This window comes from Haplochromis burtoni, unplaced genomic scaffold (assembly GCF_018398535.1).
Source record: "Haplochromis burtoni strain Fernald_Lab_line unplaced genomic scaffold, NCSU_Asbu1 Contig_1964, whole genome shotgun sequence".
NCBI classification, from domain to species: Eukaryota; Metazoa; Chordata; class Actinopteri; order Cichliformes; family Cichlidae; genus Haplochromis; species Haplochromis burtoni.
In genome coordinates, this window is record NW_024584325.1 from 1 (window position 1) to 12,987 (window position 12,987).

General features: G+C 41.9%; 3 long non-coding RNA genes across 3 annotated transcripts; 1 reads left to right on the forward strand and 2 right to left on the reverse strand.

Annotated features, from left to right (window-relative positions):
- Nucleotides 1-297: 297 nt before the first annotated feature.
- Nucleotides 298-2,982, reverse strand: LOC121813583. Its single transcript, XR_006053773.1, has 3 exons — nt 2,944-2,982; nt 2,659-2,831; nt 298-417 (listed from the first exon to the last, which is right to left on the reverse strand). It is a non-coding gene; the product is annotated as an uncharacterized LOC121813583 (long non-coding RNA).
- LOC121813582 lies at nt 2,978-4,743 on the reverse strand. The gene is made up of 4 exons (XR_006053772.1): nt 4,629-4,743; nt 3,554-3,792; nt 3,345-3,456; nt 2,978-3,030 (listed from the first exon to the last, which is right to left on the reverse strand). It is a non-coding gene; the product is annotated as an uncharacterized LOC121813582 (long non-coding RNA).
- Nucleotides 2,984-5,048, forward strand: LOC121813584. The gene is made up of 2 exons (XR_006053774.1): nt 2,984-3,257; nt 3,797-5,048. It is a non-coding gene; the product is annotated as an uncharacterized LOC121813584 (long non-coding RNA).
- Nucleotides 5,049-12,987: the final 7,939 nt, after the last annotated feature.

Consider the following 12,987-nt stretch of genomic DNA (forward strand, 5'->3'; position numbering starts at 1 on the left):
AACACTGTTGAGCTATGGTGCTGATTTTCCACCTCTTTCGCACAGTTGCTTTTTATTAAAACAACAGTTAAATCATGACTGGAAATCTACCTTTCTTTATAGGTATTTTAACCAATACTAAACTACTGCAATATCCTAAAATAAGAAAGCATTGCATGTGATGTAACAGAGAAAAAAAATAAACAAAAAAAGGTCAATAGGCATGTTTCGTTTGCTAAATACTTTATTAAAAGACAGTTTCCTATTTACGTTTATATGTTTCACAGAAGTTTGTAATTTTTTACTTCGGGATGGGGATGCATGATGTGCGTCCTGCACCACCCAAACGATCTGGGGCGTATCGGAGCCATTTCTGCACTGCTTGTGCAAAGACAAACTCGGACATAGAGTTTGCCCCTAACTGCTGCGTCAGGCCATCTAGGACAAAAATACACACACACACACACACACAACAAAATAAGTGAATTAGAGCACATGAATAAGCTCTTGTTAACTGTCTTCAGCGGGGAGAAAGTATGTAAACTCCTAGGCTGATAAACATGAAAGTCACCAGGCGTAAATCTGCAAACTGCCGCATTTGATTCCCAAAGAGCTATGAGCGGAAAAAGTGATAAGTCTTAGCATGGTGTGCCGTGTATCCTTTAAAACAAAATAAACATGGGGTCCTCGGGCTGTACAAACTACAACCCGAGGACTAAACAAGCCAAAGACCAAAGACTCCATCTCCAGATTAACCGGACATGAAAGTCTTGTTATTAAGAAAGACAAAGTAATATACCATAAAAATGGTAAAACTTACCAAATATGCATTTGCAGAGCGCTGTATCTTTAAATGCCCTTTTTTGCTTTGTCTGGTCCTTGGTTTTTTCCCCTGCCCAGTTTAGTACCGAGGCCAGCTCGTTTGTAATGGCATAAGCCATTACAGTGGGGCAAAAAAGTATTTAGTCAGCCACCGATTGTGCAAGTTCCCCCACCTAAAATGATGACAGAGGTCAGTAATTTGCACCAGAGGTACACTTCAACTGTGAGAGACAGAATGTGAAAAAAAAATCCATGAATCCACATGGTAGGATTTGTAAAGAATTTATTCGTAAATCAGGGTGGAAAATAAGTATTTGGTCACCTCAAACAAGGAAAATCTCTGGCTCTCACAGACCTGTAACGTCTTCTGTAAGAAGCTTTTCTGTCCCCCACTCGTTACCTGTATGAATGGCACCTGTTTGAACTCATCATCTGTATAAAAGACACCTGTCCACAGCCTCAAACAGTCAGACTCCAAACGCCGCCATGGCCAAGACCAAAGAGCTTTCGAAGGACACCAGGAAAAGTATTGTAGACCTGCACCAGACTGGGAAGAGTGAATCTACAATAGGCAAGCAGCTTGGTGTGAAAAAATCAACTGTGGGAGCAATCATCAGAAAATGGAAGACATACAAGACCACTGATAATCTCCCTCGATCTGGGGCTCCACGCAAGATCTCATCCCGTGGGGTCAAAATGATCATGAGAACGGTGAGCAAAGATCCCAGAACCACACGGGGGGACCTGGTGAATGACCTGCAGAGAGCTGGGACCAAAGTAACAAAGGTCACCATCAGTAACACACTACAACGGCAGGGAATCAAATCCCGCAGTGCCAGACGTGTTCCGCTGCTGAAGCCAGTGCATGTCCAGGCCCGTCTGAAGTTTGCCAGAGAGCACATGGATGATACAGCAGAGGATTGGGAGAATGTCATGTGGTCAGATGAAACCAAAGTAGAACTTTTTGGTATAAACTCAACTCGTCGTGTTTGGAGGAAGAAGAATACTGAGTTGCATCCCAAGAACACCATACCTACTGTGAAGCATGGGGGTGGAAACATCATGCTATGGGGCTGTTTTTCTGCCAAGGGGACAGGACGACTGATCCGTGTTAAGGACAGAATGAATGGGGCCATGTATCGTGAGATTTTGAGCCAAAACCTCCTTCCATCAGTGAGAACTTTGAAGATGAAACGAGGCTGGGTCTTCCAACATGACAATGATCCAAAACACACCGCCCGGGCAACAAAGGAGTGGCTCCGTAAGAAGCATTTGAAAGTCCTGGAGTGGCCTAGCCAGTCTCCAGACCTCAACCCCATAGAAAATCTGTGGCGGGAGTTGAAAGTCCGTGTTGCTCGGCGACAGCCCCAAAACATCACTGCTCTCGAGAAGATCTGCATGGAGGAATGGGCCAAAATACCAGCTACTGTGTGTGCAAACCTGGTAAAGACCTATAGTAAACGTTTGACCTCTGTTATTGCCAACAAAGGTTATGTTACAAAGTATTGAGTTGTATTTTTGTTATTGACCAAATACTTATTTTCCACCCTGATTTACGAATAAATCTTTACAAATCCTACCATGTGGATTCATGGATTTTTTTTTCACATTCTGTCTCTCACAGTTGAAGTGTACCTCTGGTGCAAATTACTGACCTCTGTCATCATTTTAGGTGGGGGAACTTGCACAATCGGTGGCTGACTAAATACTTTTTTGCCCCACTGTATTGGTGTGTCTCGCTAAAGTTATGCTTAAGTGCTTGTGTGTTGTAATCAACAGGTTGTTATGTATTTAAATCACATCTGACAGCTATTACACTTTATAGTTACAAAGTGTACATAACCTTTATATACTTACCATTGCCTTATTTGCCTCTTGTGATTGAAGAGCTGGCTCTGCATTGTTTAGCTCCTCAATGTTGTGCAAGGGCAAATCCAGAGGCAGTACCCCAGCATCTACCGATTCATTGCAGCCGGTATTGCGGATGGCTCTGACCTCCTCACGGAGTTCGTTAACAGCTCTCGTCAGGTCTGACAGAAAAAGATAATTTTTTTTAAGTATTTAAGAATACAGACAACTTGTCAAAAGTTTCCTTGTGTCACACACAGATATGTACAAAGACACTAGACAGTATTTTATTACCTGGTATTTTCACTCGAGGGGCCTGGGGAAACCATTTTTGTGGGCTGCTCATCCTCTGAGTCACTATATGTGTACAGGGGATTTGGTCTAAAGAAAAAAAGTTGAAAACGGTCATAAGTAATTACAAATGTGCTTTTGGAATATTTTTTCCTAAAGTTACAGTTTGATTTATAACAACACACACAGGAAACGGAGATGTGCAAGAAGGTACAGTATACAAGGGATTTTTGAAGTGCACAAGTGTACACGGCTTTGCATTTATAAAAAGTTTACAAGCTTCCACTTTTTGGACTATATTATGTGGTGATATTGCAGTATGCAAGCACCACAGATATGTATAAAAGACAAGATCATAAATTCTTAGCAATCAAAGATATGTTTGTGAAATAAAAAAGTTTTACTTGTGCTTTCTTTTATGACTGGTCTGAGTTTCAGCTTCGGACTGAAGGTCAGACGTATCACAGTGTTCACTTAGATATTTCTGAAGACTGCGTTCTGCTTCGTGAAATGTGTCTGGAAGTACAAACACAATGTATGGCCAGACATAAATTAGGACACGAAAAACTTGTTATTGTTACATTTATACAACACCAATCCAGATGATACCCACCATGGCTTATTAGAAGTCGGACTGGTGCATAGGTGAGCCATGTTGCACCAGGATGAACTCTCCTCTTTACTGCGTCGTGGATCCTGAATGTGTCTCACGGAGGATATGGAGGCCATGACAATTTCTCCCCATTTATCCATGATCTAGGGACTATTTCTGTACCACCAGTGCTAAACTGCACAATGCACCAGTCTTTCATTTTTATCTTTTTTTTAATTTGGAGTCCTTTTTTGCCCTGTCTAGGATAAACAGGAAACAGATAATTACAATATATTTCATAGTCACTACAAAACTTGATCTATTGATTGAACTAAATAATAAATAATAGCTTAAAATGTATATAGGCAACAATTACAAGCAAACCCGTATATGTAAGCATTTAAACACTGAAGATAATAAAATTAACAGTATTTTGTCTAAGTCTGCCATTGTAGGAATTCATGGCACCGAGACAAAAACTTGGCGCACAGTGTGGCGTCAAAATAGGCGCACACCTTTGACGCTGCGTTTTCTCCGTCTTCCTCGTCCACACGTAAATGCTAAACGCAGTTTACGTGTGGACAAAAGGTGCAAACGCAAGTTAGGTGAGCGTGCAGCGTAAAGTTAGGTGAGTGTGCAGCGTAAAGTTTGAATTGAGTGCGAATCGAAGCGGGTGCTCTCCAATCATTAAAAGTAACAAAGTCATTGAACACATTTATACAGTTACCTTTACGTTTATCAATCATATATCACAGATTTACAATTTTTTGTAGTACTATGCTAAAAAGCAACTACAGAGCGAAAGTCTGGGTCAAGCGCCGAGGCGACGGCAAGAACAAAGGAACCCTCGAAGCGTTAAAGCTAGCTTTGTAAGGGAATATAACGGAAAAGTATGAAACGAAAATGTTTTCTTTGTTGATAGACTTTGTTTGCAGTGCAATTTATTTGTTGCCGGATTGTAAGATGAAAGTAGACACAATTTCGGGCTCCCACATTTTATCCGAAACTTTACATTAACAAGTTTGTTTGTTTTTTTTACTGTTATTCAAATGCAACCGTGGAAATAACGAATAGAACAAAAGTCATTCATTCTTACCTTATACTAATCGTGGTGCAGGCCAGTGCAGTGCATGAACTGATGCCTTCTCCGGTCAATTCCGCTGAGAGTAAATCTAATGTCCCGCTCTACTGTACAAGACAATGGTTACCTGGAGGGATGTACCAATGTGATAGGGGTGCTGCGGAATAGTCCAAGTGGTAGCAGCTTTAATTTCCCGCTCAACCATAAATCGATGGTTTTTCAACGTGATTGTTGTCACCTTGTCAACTATAAATAGATCAACAATCAACGATGACAGAACAACAGTGAATCAATGTTATTTCAATGTCAGTGTCAGGTTTCATCAGTATTTCAATGTTGTTTCAACATTGGTTTTGTGTTGACATTTCAATCCTGACGATTCTGATGGTTCAGATGGAAAATCAACATCTGTTCAATGTCTCCTTGCTATCTGGGGTGGTTCGGGCATCTGACAAGGATGCCCCCTGGGCGCCTCCTGGGTGAGGTGTTCCAGGCATGTCCCACCGGGAGGAGGCCCCGGGGCAGACCCAGGACACGCTGGAGAGATTATATCTCTCGGCTGGCCTGGGAACGCCTTGGTATTCCCCCGGATAAGCTGGAGGAGGTGGCTGGGGAGAGGGAGGTCTGGGCCTCTTTGCTTAGGCTGCTGCCCCCGCGACCCGGCCCCGGACAAAGCGGATGAAGATGGATGGACATCAAAAACACTGATGGAGAGTCCATGTAGGCCCAAATTGTGCTCATTTAAACGAGAGAAAATGTCCGACAAGTATGCCAGCTGACTGAGCCACACAGTGTCTTCAGGAACATCTGATGAGGGGAAGTTTTTGTCCTGTAAAAACATCTGGATCTCTCTGTGCAATTTGAAAAGCCTAGAAAGGACCTTCTGTCTTGAAAGCCATCTTACTTCTGTACAGAGCAGAAGTTGGAGGTGTTCACTGCCCATCTCATCACAGAGCACATGAAATAGGCGAGAGTGCGCCGGCCTGCTCTTTATGAAGTTGACAGTTTTCACAGCTGAGTCTAGTACAGCTTTAAGTTCTTCAGGCATTTTTTTGCACTGCGAAGGCCTCGCGATGGATACTGCAGTTTGGGCTGCTACTCCGCTGTGGCGACCTGTCATGGACCTTTAGCACCATCCGTGCAGACTCCAACGCACCTTTTCCAATCCAGCCCATTTCCTTGAAAAAATTCATTCAATAACTGGAAAATGTGTTCAGCTGTAGTTCTGGTCTGAAGTGACTTACAGAACAGAAAGTCTTCTTGAGCTGCACTTTCGTGTTCATATCTAATGTAAACAAGCAAATTGGCTATATCTGCAACATCTGTAGTCTCACCAAACTGAATAGAAAAATAGCGACTAACTTTAATGCGCTCAGTGTGTTTTTAACATCATCTGCTATGGATCACACCCGTGACCAGAATTGGCAACTCCTCAGTAAAGAAAATCGCTATTGGCTGTCCTAAAAGTCGCTAAATGATGTCATTGCCTAATTTGCATAATTGGTCATGCTAATGTAATTGTAACCTACATTGTTGGAGAGAGAAACAACATTGTGGAAGAGACATAGTGTTCTAAATGCATTTAGAATGTATTTAGAACTGCAAGTCAAATTTCTTTTAGCAATTATTCATTTTTAATGTCACAATTCCAACCCTGTTCCTTTATCCGGGCTTGGACCGGCAAAAGTGACCCGAAATAGGCGCTCTGGGAGAGTTACTTTGTGTGTATGTGTTTATAAGTAGTTTTAACCTTTGTGTGGTGTTCATATTTTTGTTACTCAGCCAGTGTTCATGGGTCTGGTGGACCCGCTAGAGTTTTGGCTTTCCAAATTAACACTATCAAACAATTTTATGTTAAATTACTCAACAGATGTTTACTTCATCCCAATTACAAGCCATATGAACAGCAAACATGGTTATTTTTTTCCCTTTACCTTTGTTAGATCACATTTATGAATTAATGTACTTCTCGTTTTTTTTTTTGTTGTTTTTTTTAAATAAAATGTTATAAAAAAATAAATCAGTTATGATCAAGTGGTGTGAGTGGAAAGACACAACACATTTACACGTGAAGCAATATGTTTCACAACTAAATGGGATCGGCTGCTCATCAATGGTGACATTAGGCCCAGGGTTGTAAAACAGGGGGAGGTGGTGCACACACTTATCCCACACTGTCCTGATGGCAGCTAGCTTGTCTCTCTGCCGTCGAGCTGGTCTGTCGTCTCGGTTATCAAAACGGATAATCCTGGAAATTTTGTGGAAGTTTTCCAGAGACATTGATGCACGGAAAGGTTCTTGCCGGTTTCTGCATCCCACAGGGATTCTGTGGATTCCCCTTTGGACCTGAAAACTCCTGCAAGGATAAGAACCCCAAAGTAGGCCTTTGGGGTTCTTAGATGAATTTGGTCCATCTCCTTCCACCTCTCTCCAAAAACACACCTTCCTTCTAGATTACTGCAATCCAGAATAATTTTCTGGATGGAATCTGGGATGAAAAGCTCAAATGAAGACTTGATGTCCTGCACATGAGTAACTGTCAGCCGTGTTGGCCCTGGCTTATCACAGTAACAGCTCTGCAGGGTGGCTCATTTCTTGGGCAAGAAGACCATTCAATTTCACCAGTTATTGACATCCATATTTCTTCACTTGCTGTCTGGTGGGCTTGTTCTGGTCCTGGAGCTGGCTGCAGATGGGGTACTCGTCTTCGTTTTGTTACTAAATGGTGCTCAACCTCATCCTCTTCTTCAAAGTCACTGTCAGACTCTGAATTTTCAGAAATGTGAAATATTCTGAAACCTCTTTGTCAACATCATCATCCGAAGCCCCTCTCTCTTCCAAAATCAATTGGATGGCCCTCGCAGCAGATAATCTTTTGCCATCTTGATCAGTTGTGATAAAGAACCACACTGGCAAAGTCTTATTTATAGTATTATGCCCCTAATTTGCAGGTGGGACAGGGTATGAGAAAATAAAATTTGGATCCCTCAAGAAAGAGGGTAAAATGTGCGGGAATGTCAGAGCAGACGGTGTTGATAGTTGAATTTTCAACAATGTTGCAACTTTGTGCGGAGCAGGAGGGGAAGAAAACACTATCAGCAGCACCAGAAAGGAGGAAGACAGAGTGTGGGAACACAGGACCTACACTTTCAACACTTTTATTAGACCTGGGTCCAGTGGACCCGAACACCTTGTATGTAATGTAAATGCGTGGGGGGAGGTACAGTATGAGGTCATTGAAAATTAGTTCGGATTTATGTTCTTCACAGAAAATAAGCCAAAGCCAATGAATTTCAGGTTGAAAAAAATAATTAATTGTTTAATTTTTCTTTTGAGAAAAACTGAAAACGGGTCTCACAGACCCGAACACCATACAAGGGTTAAACCTTGTGGTCCAGAAAACAACGTAACAGTAAAAGAAGAACTGACTGCGTTACAGTCACAGCGGGAGTAGCGGCTTCGCTCATGCGCGATTCATTTGCAGTTAGGACGCATAGGAACATCTCCTGCCCTTATAGCAGCTGGGGGGAGGACTACCCTCCGCCTGTGAGCGCCTTGGCATGGCATGGGCGAGGTCAACAAGCAGCAGCACCCGCTGCTTGTTGAGAGTAATGGTGCGTTCACATCGCGATAGAAGCGACCAAAAAGCGTCACACGCCCCTAGCTGGTCGCTTGCACATTCGCACCTTGAAGCGTGTCCTTTAAAATATGCAATTTTCATGCACGTAACCGGGAATGTGGGAGGAAGTAGTGCCAGATGGTATGTTTACAAGATGGCAGCCGTCAATCTAGCGTTTGAAGAGAGAGTATGCCTTCTCTATTCACTGAGAAGAGCAGAGCAGCAGTGTTAAGGACATCCTCACCGTACCTGGGTCCATCAGGTCCTCCAGAAGCGTGAGCAGTTTGGTGAGTTTCAGCACCTGCTCCAGGAGCTGCATCTGGATGAGGGACAGCAGTACCACCGTCTGTCCCTCGCCCAGTTTGAGGAGCTGCTGTTCCGCGTCGGTCCAAGCATCGCCCACCTAGACAGCAACTACAGGCGCTCAATCACAACTGCAGAGTGCTTGTCCATCTGCCTGTGGTTAGTAAAGGTTTATAATATGTGAGCGGCACAGGACGTGCTGTGGTGGAGCCATTAGGCTTGGGTGTCCGGGTGAGGAAGCTGTTCATGGCTCACTTCTCGACAGAGAGAGCGGGGCCTTTGCAGCCACAACAGCTCTTTTAAGAGCCACCCACAAACCTCTTAAGAGCTTTCCTGTCTAAATAGTTTAACCTTTTTAATTTTTTTATTCCTGTCTCTGTATAGAAAACAGCTGGCGTCATGTAGCTCGGGGTGATTAGCCATGGTGTTTATCAGTATCCATGTCCTGCTGATGCTCTGACTCCATTCACTTAGTCACAGCATCACTGACACCCGTCACCTAATTGGTTGTTGCGGCGTTCAGATTTTTCCAACTTGAGTGGCAGATGCGAATGCACAAAATGCACCACCTAAAATGCTACGCGTATTTTACTTTGCGCTTCTAACACATCAGTCGCTGTTACGCCCCAGTCTAGGGGTACAGGAACGCAACATAAGTTTGAAAAGATTGCCCCGCCCTGGTCCCCAAAACCATACACAGAGGGAAACCAATTTCTTAGTAAATTGTGATTTATTTTTCTACACTGCAAAAATGAAGCTCGGGGGTGAACAAAGGCCAAAATAACAAACAAAACAAACTAAGTCAGGAGGAGGTGCTATCTAAAACCCTATGTGAAATCAAACATCAAACAAAAGACAAGCGCTACACCTAACTCCCTAACTGAAATAAACAGGAGAAAACAGTGCAAGGAAAAACAATAAGGCAGCTCACCCCTTCTGTTGCAGTGCTATTTACAATGTGCTATGTACAATGAAAGCTAATATACACACTATATACAAAACTCAGAAAAACCGCACAAATCACAAGCACAAAAGTCTCAGGTTTTGGAGGTCAGGGTCAGGTCTGCTGCTGCTGTCAGTGGCCCCCGGGACAACCTGCTGGTAAGGGATTTGAAGAAGATCACATGGCCAGGGGACCAATCAGCAGCCGTCAGCTCATCCACTCCGGGACCTGCAAAGACTTAAAGGCACAGACAACAACAGCCACCAAAACAGATTATGGACAGGGCCATAACAGTTGCGCTAATTGTTTGCGCGAATAAGGCAGAAAAGCCTTTTTGCGATGCAAATCTGCTTCTGATTTGTCGCAGGACCTGCAGCCGTGCTTCATTGTGCTCCTTCACAGACTCTACATGTAAACCTGACTCTCTGGTCACTTCTATCGCATGTACGCACCGAAAGAGCGATAGACGCTTTCATGTCAAAAAGTCATCATAAATAAGTCCCCAATAACACCAGAAAAAGTTGCCAGATTTGTTGCTAGTCGCTTTTTAGAAAAAAAGTCGCTAAGGGGGTCTGAAAACTCGCTAAATATAGCGACAAAGTCACTAAGTTGGCAACACTGCCCGTGACATATATAATTATGTTATCTTTAAAAAAAAAATCTTAGACTTCCCGCATACCACTGTTTGAGAATGACTGTACTAGACAGTATAAAGTTGGCATTTACTTCAAACATCTTTGAGTAAAGTTATCTTGCAAATTTTTCTCTCCCTGGAAAAACAGCTAGTGACACACACACACAAACTGCACTCGGGCAGTGTTTGCTGATGTTTCTGCTGATAGAAAGATTGCATTTTTAATTACCTGCTCACCTGATTCTACACAGAGTAGAGTATTTTCTACCAAAATGGTTAGTAGAACTCTTTGCTACTGCCCATACAAACGAATATGGATAATGCAACAAGGTATGTTAAATCATTTTGTGGTACTCATCCTCCCACACACCGATACTCACTCTGTTCTGCCTGTCTCTAAATCTCTCACATAATATTTGAACTTTTCAGATTTCAGTGCGAATCTTAGTTACATTAGTTACATTTTCAGTATCAGTTATTGAGGAATATTTTGTGTACATTTGAGTGGTTAGTTAGTCCTGAGTTCTCTGCAAAAACACACACACACACACACACACACACACACACACACACACACACACACACACACACACACCTGATCCACAGTCGTCCTGTGTCACCATAACCTTTGTTTCCCCTTTAGACTGTACGCTTGCATGAAGTTACTGTACTTTTTGCACTATAAGGCGCACTTAAAATCCTTTAATTTTCTCAAAAATTGACAGTGCGCCTTATGTATGAATTCTAGTTGTGCTTGGAAGTTGTGCTAGCTGGTATATAATGATGTGCTACGTGGTGGCTAGCTACACAGCTATGTTAGCATAACATAAACACAGTGAAGCTGGAGGATGAACGCTAACTTTTTTCCACTTGATAAAAGTTAACGTGAGGGTTCCTGATGGTTAGGGACAAATACAATCACATGGCAGGATGCTGTAAACGGACCAAACTTCAGTCAGGAGATTGACTGAGATAATCCATCCACAATACGAGGTAAGTCATTAATATACTGCAACACCATGGGAATAGAGCAGCTGCCAGAGAATTCAACATTAATGAATCAATGGTACGAAAGTGGAGGAAGCAAGAAGAATGAGCTGAGTAAAGTTTGACCTATCAGACTGTTTTGTTTCAGTGCGCATTATACGCAAAAATACGGTAATTGCCCAGTGCTTGCTGCAGTTCTGTCGACCTTGTCTGTAGCTGCACTGGACTGGACTTGAAAAATTTTATTTTTTGGTCTTGACCATAAAACATTCTGAAATTAGGCTACTCGTGAAGAATCAAATGTATTTATTTATTTAGAAAATTCAGGTTTCCATGGATTTCAGTGATCACTAGGGATGGGTATTGATAAGATTTTCACGATTCCGATTCCATTTTTGATTCTGTTTAACGATTCGATTCTCTTATCGACTCTTTTTAAAAAAGGAGAACACTAAGGTCGATTAGCTTAGAACTTTGTTTTATATCTTCTCTTTGAACAAGATAGAAATTTAGGAGTAACATTTCCTTACAAACCCAACAGTGACATCTTAAGAGATCCAGCCTTCGGCTCTTCAATGGGGTGTCACAGGGTCCCCAGGAAAAAAATTGTAAATGTAAAATAATAAAATAAATATTCTTCTGTAGCAATAACAAAGTATAACATAAATTATTCTGTAGCAATTACACAAGAATATCCAGTAATGTCCCTGCCTACAATTAAACACATTCACTTACGGAAAATCGGGGGATCCTGCTGTGGCAAATGGGTGCAAGCCTTTTACCATAAACTTAGTCACTGCTCGGTGACATTCGTCTATCCTGGCCTGAAAGGAGATGCTACCGGTAGACTGCAGCGAGAACTGCCAGCATCTGAGCCAGACACTGGCTGTATCCCAATTCAGGGTCTGCAGCCTTAAAGTACGCAGCCTCAAGGTCCGCGTACTCAAAGACCGCTAAGTGTGAGGCTTGTGAAATGGGACGGTCTAGCCTCCGTCGCGCTTCCCAGGTTGCCTAGCAACCATGATAGCTGGAAACGTGTGGTTGACATTAATGAAGGAGAACATATTTTGTTCATTTGTTTGTTTGTTTCTACACGAGCTTTGTGTGATTTGATAAGTATCTGAGGCTGAGACCACAGGACTGTGAACATGAGTGTTGGGCTTCATTTCTGTACTGAACAGTCATTTAAGATTAGCTGGTAAATAATAATTCGCTAATGTTGTTCATGAGACTAAAGTCATCTCACTTTGGTAATGTAAATATAATATGGACAATATTATATTAATCATTATTAGTTATTACAGCAGTGAGTTTGAACTCCATGTCAAACACTGAGCTTCAGTAAAGATTCAAGTTGCAGTTATTTATATTTCCTGTCACCTTAAATCTTCACTCAAAGACACTCAAGTATCTTTGACAGTGTGTATACAGATGTGTTATATATAAGAGACAAATATTGTTCTTTTAATATGTTGTCATTACTAAATTTGGCTCAATGCTTACATATATGTGTAAACAGCAAATGTATGAGCTGTGATAACTGTGTCTGATAGAATGAAGAGTAGACTGATATATGAAATATTCCTTTATTGGGTGAGAAAATCAGACCATGTCATAACTGCTTTAAGTCACACAGAATAGATATCAGAGCCTTAAACAGGCTGACGTCTGCTAAATGGGTCAAACTGGGCAGAAAGTCTACAAACACATAACATCTTTATAGAATATGATGTAACACTATAGATCAACTTAGCTCAGAATATATAAAGCATATAAACAATTACAGCAATATGATGCAACAAACACAGCAGCTACTGATCCAAAATACTCAAAGCTTCATAGAACTGAAACCAACATTTATTTTTAGGTCCATTCTGCTGCTGATACA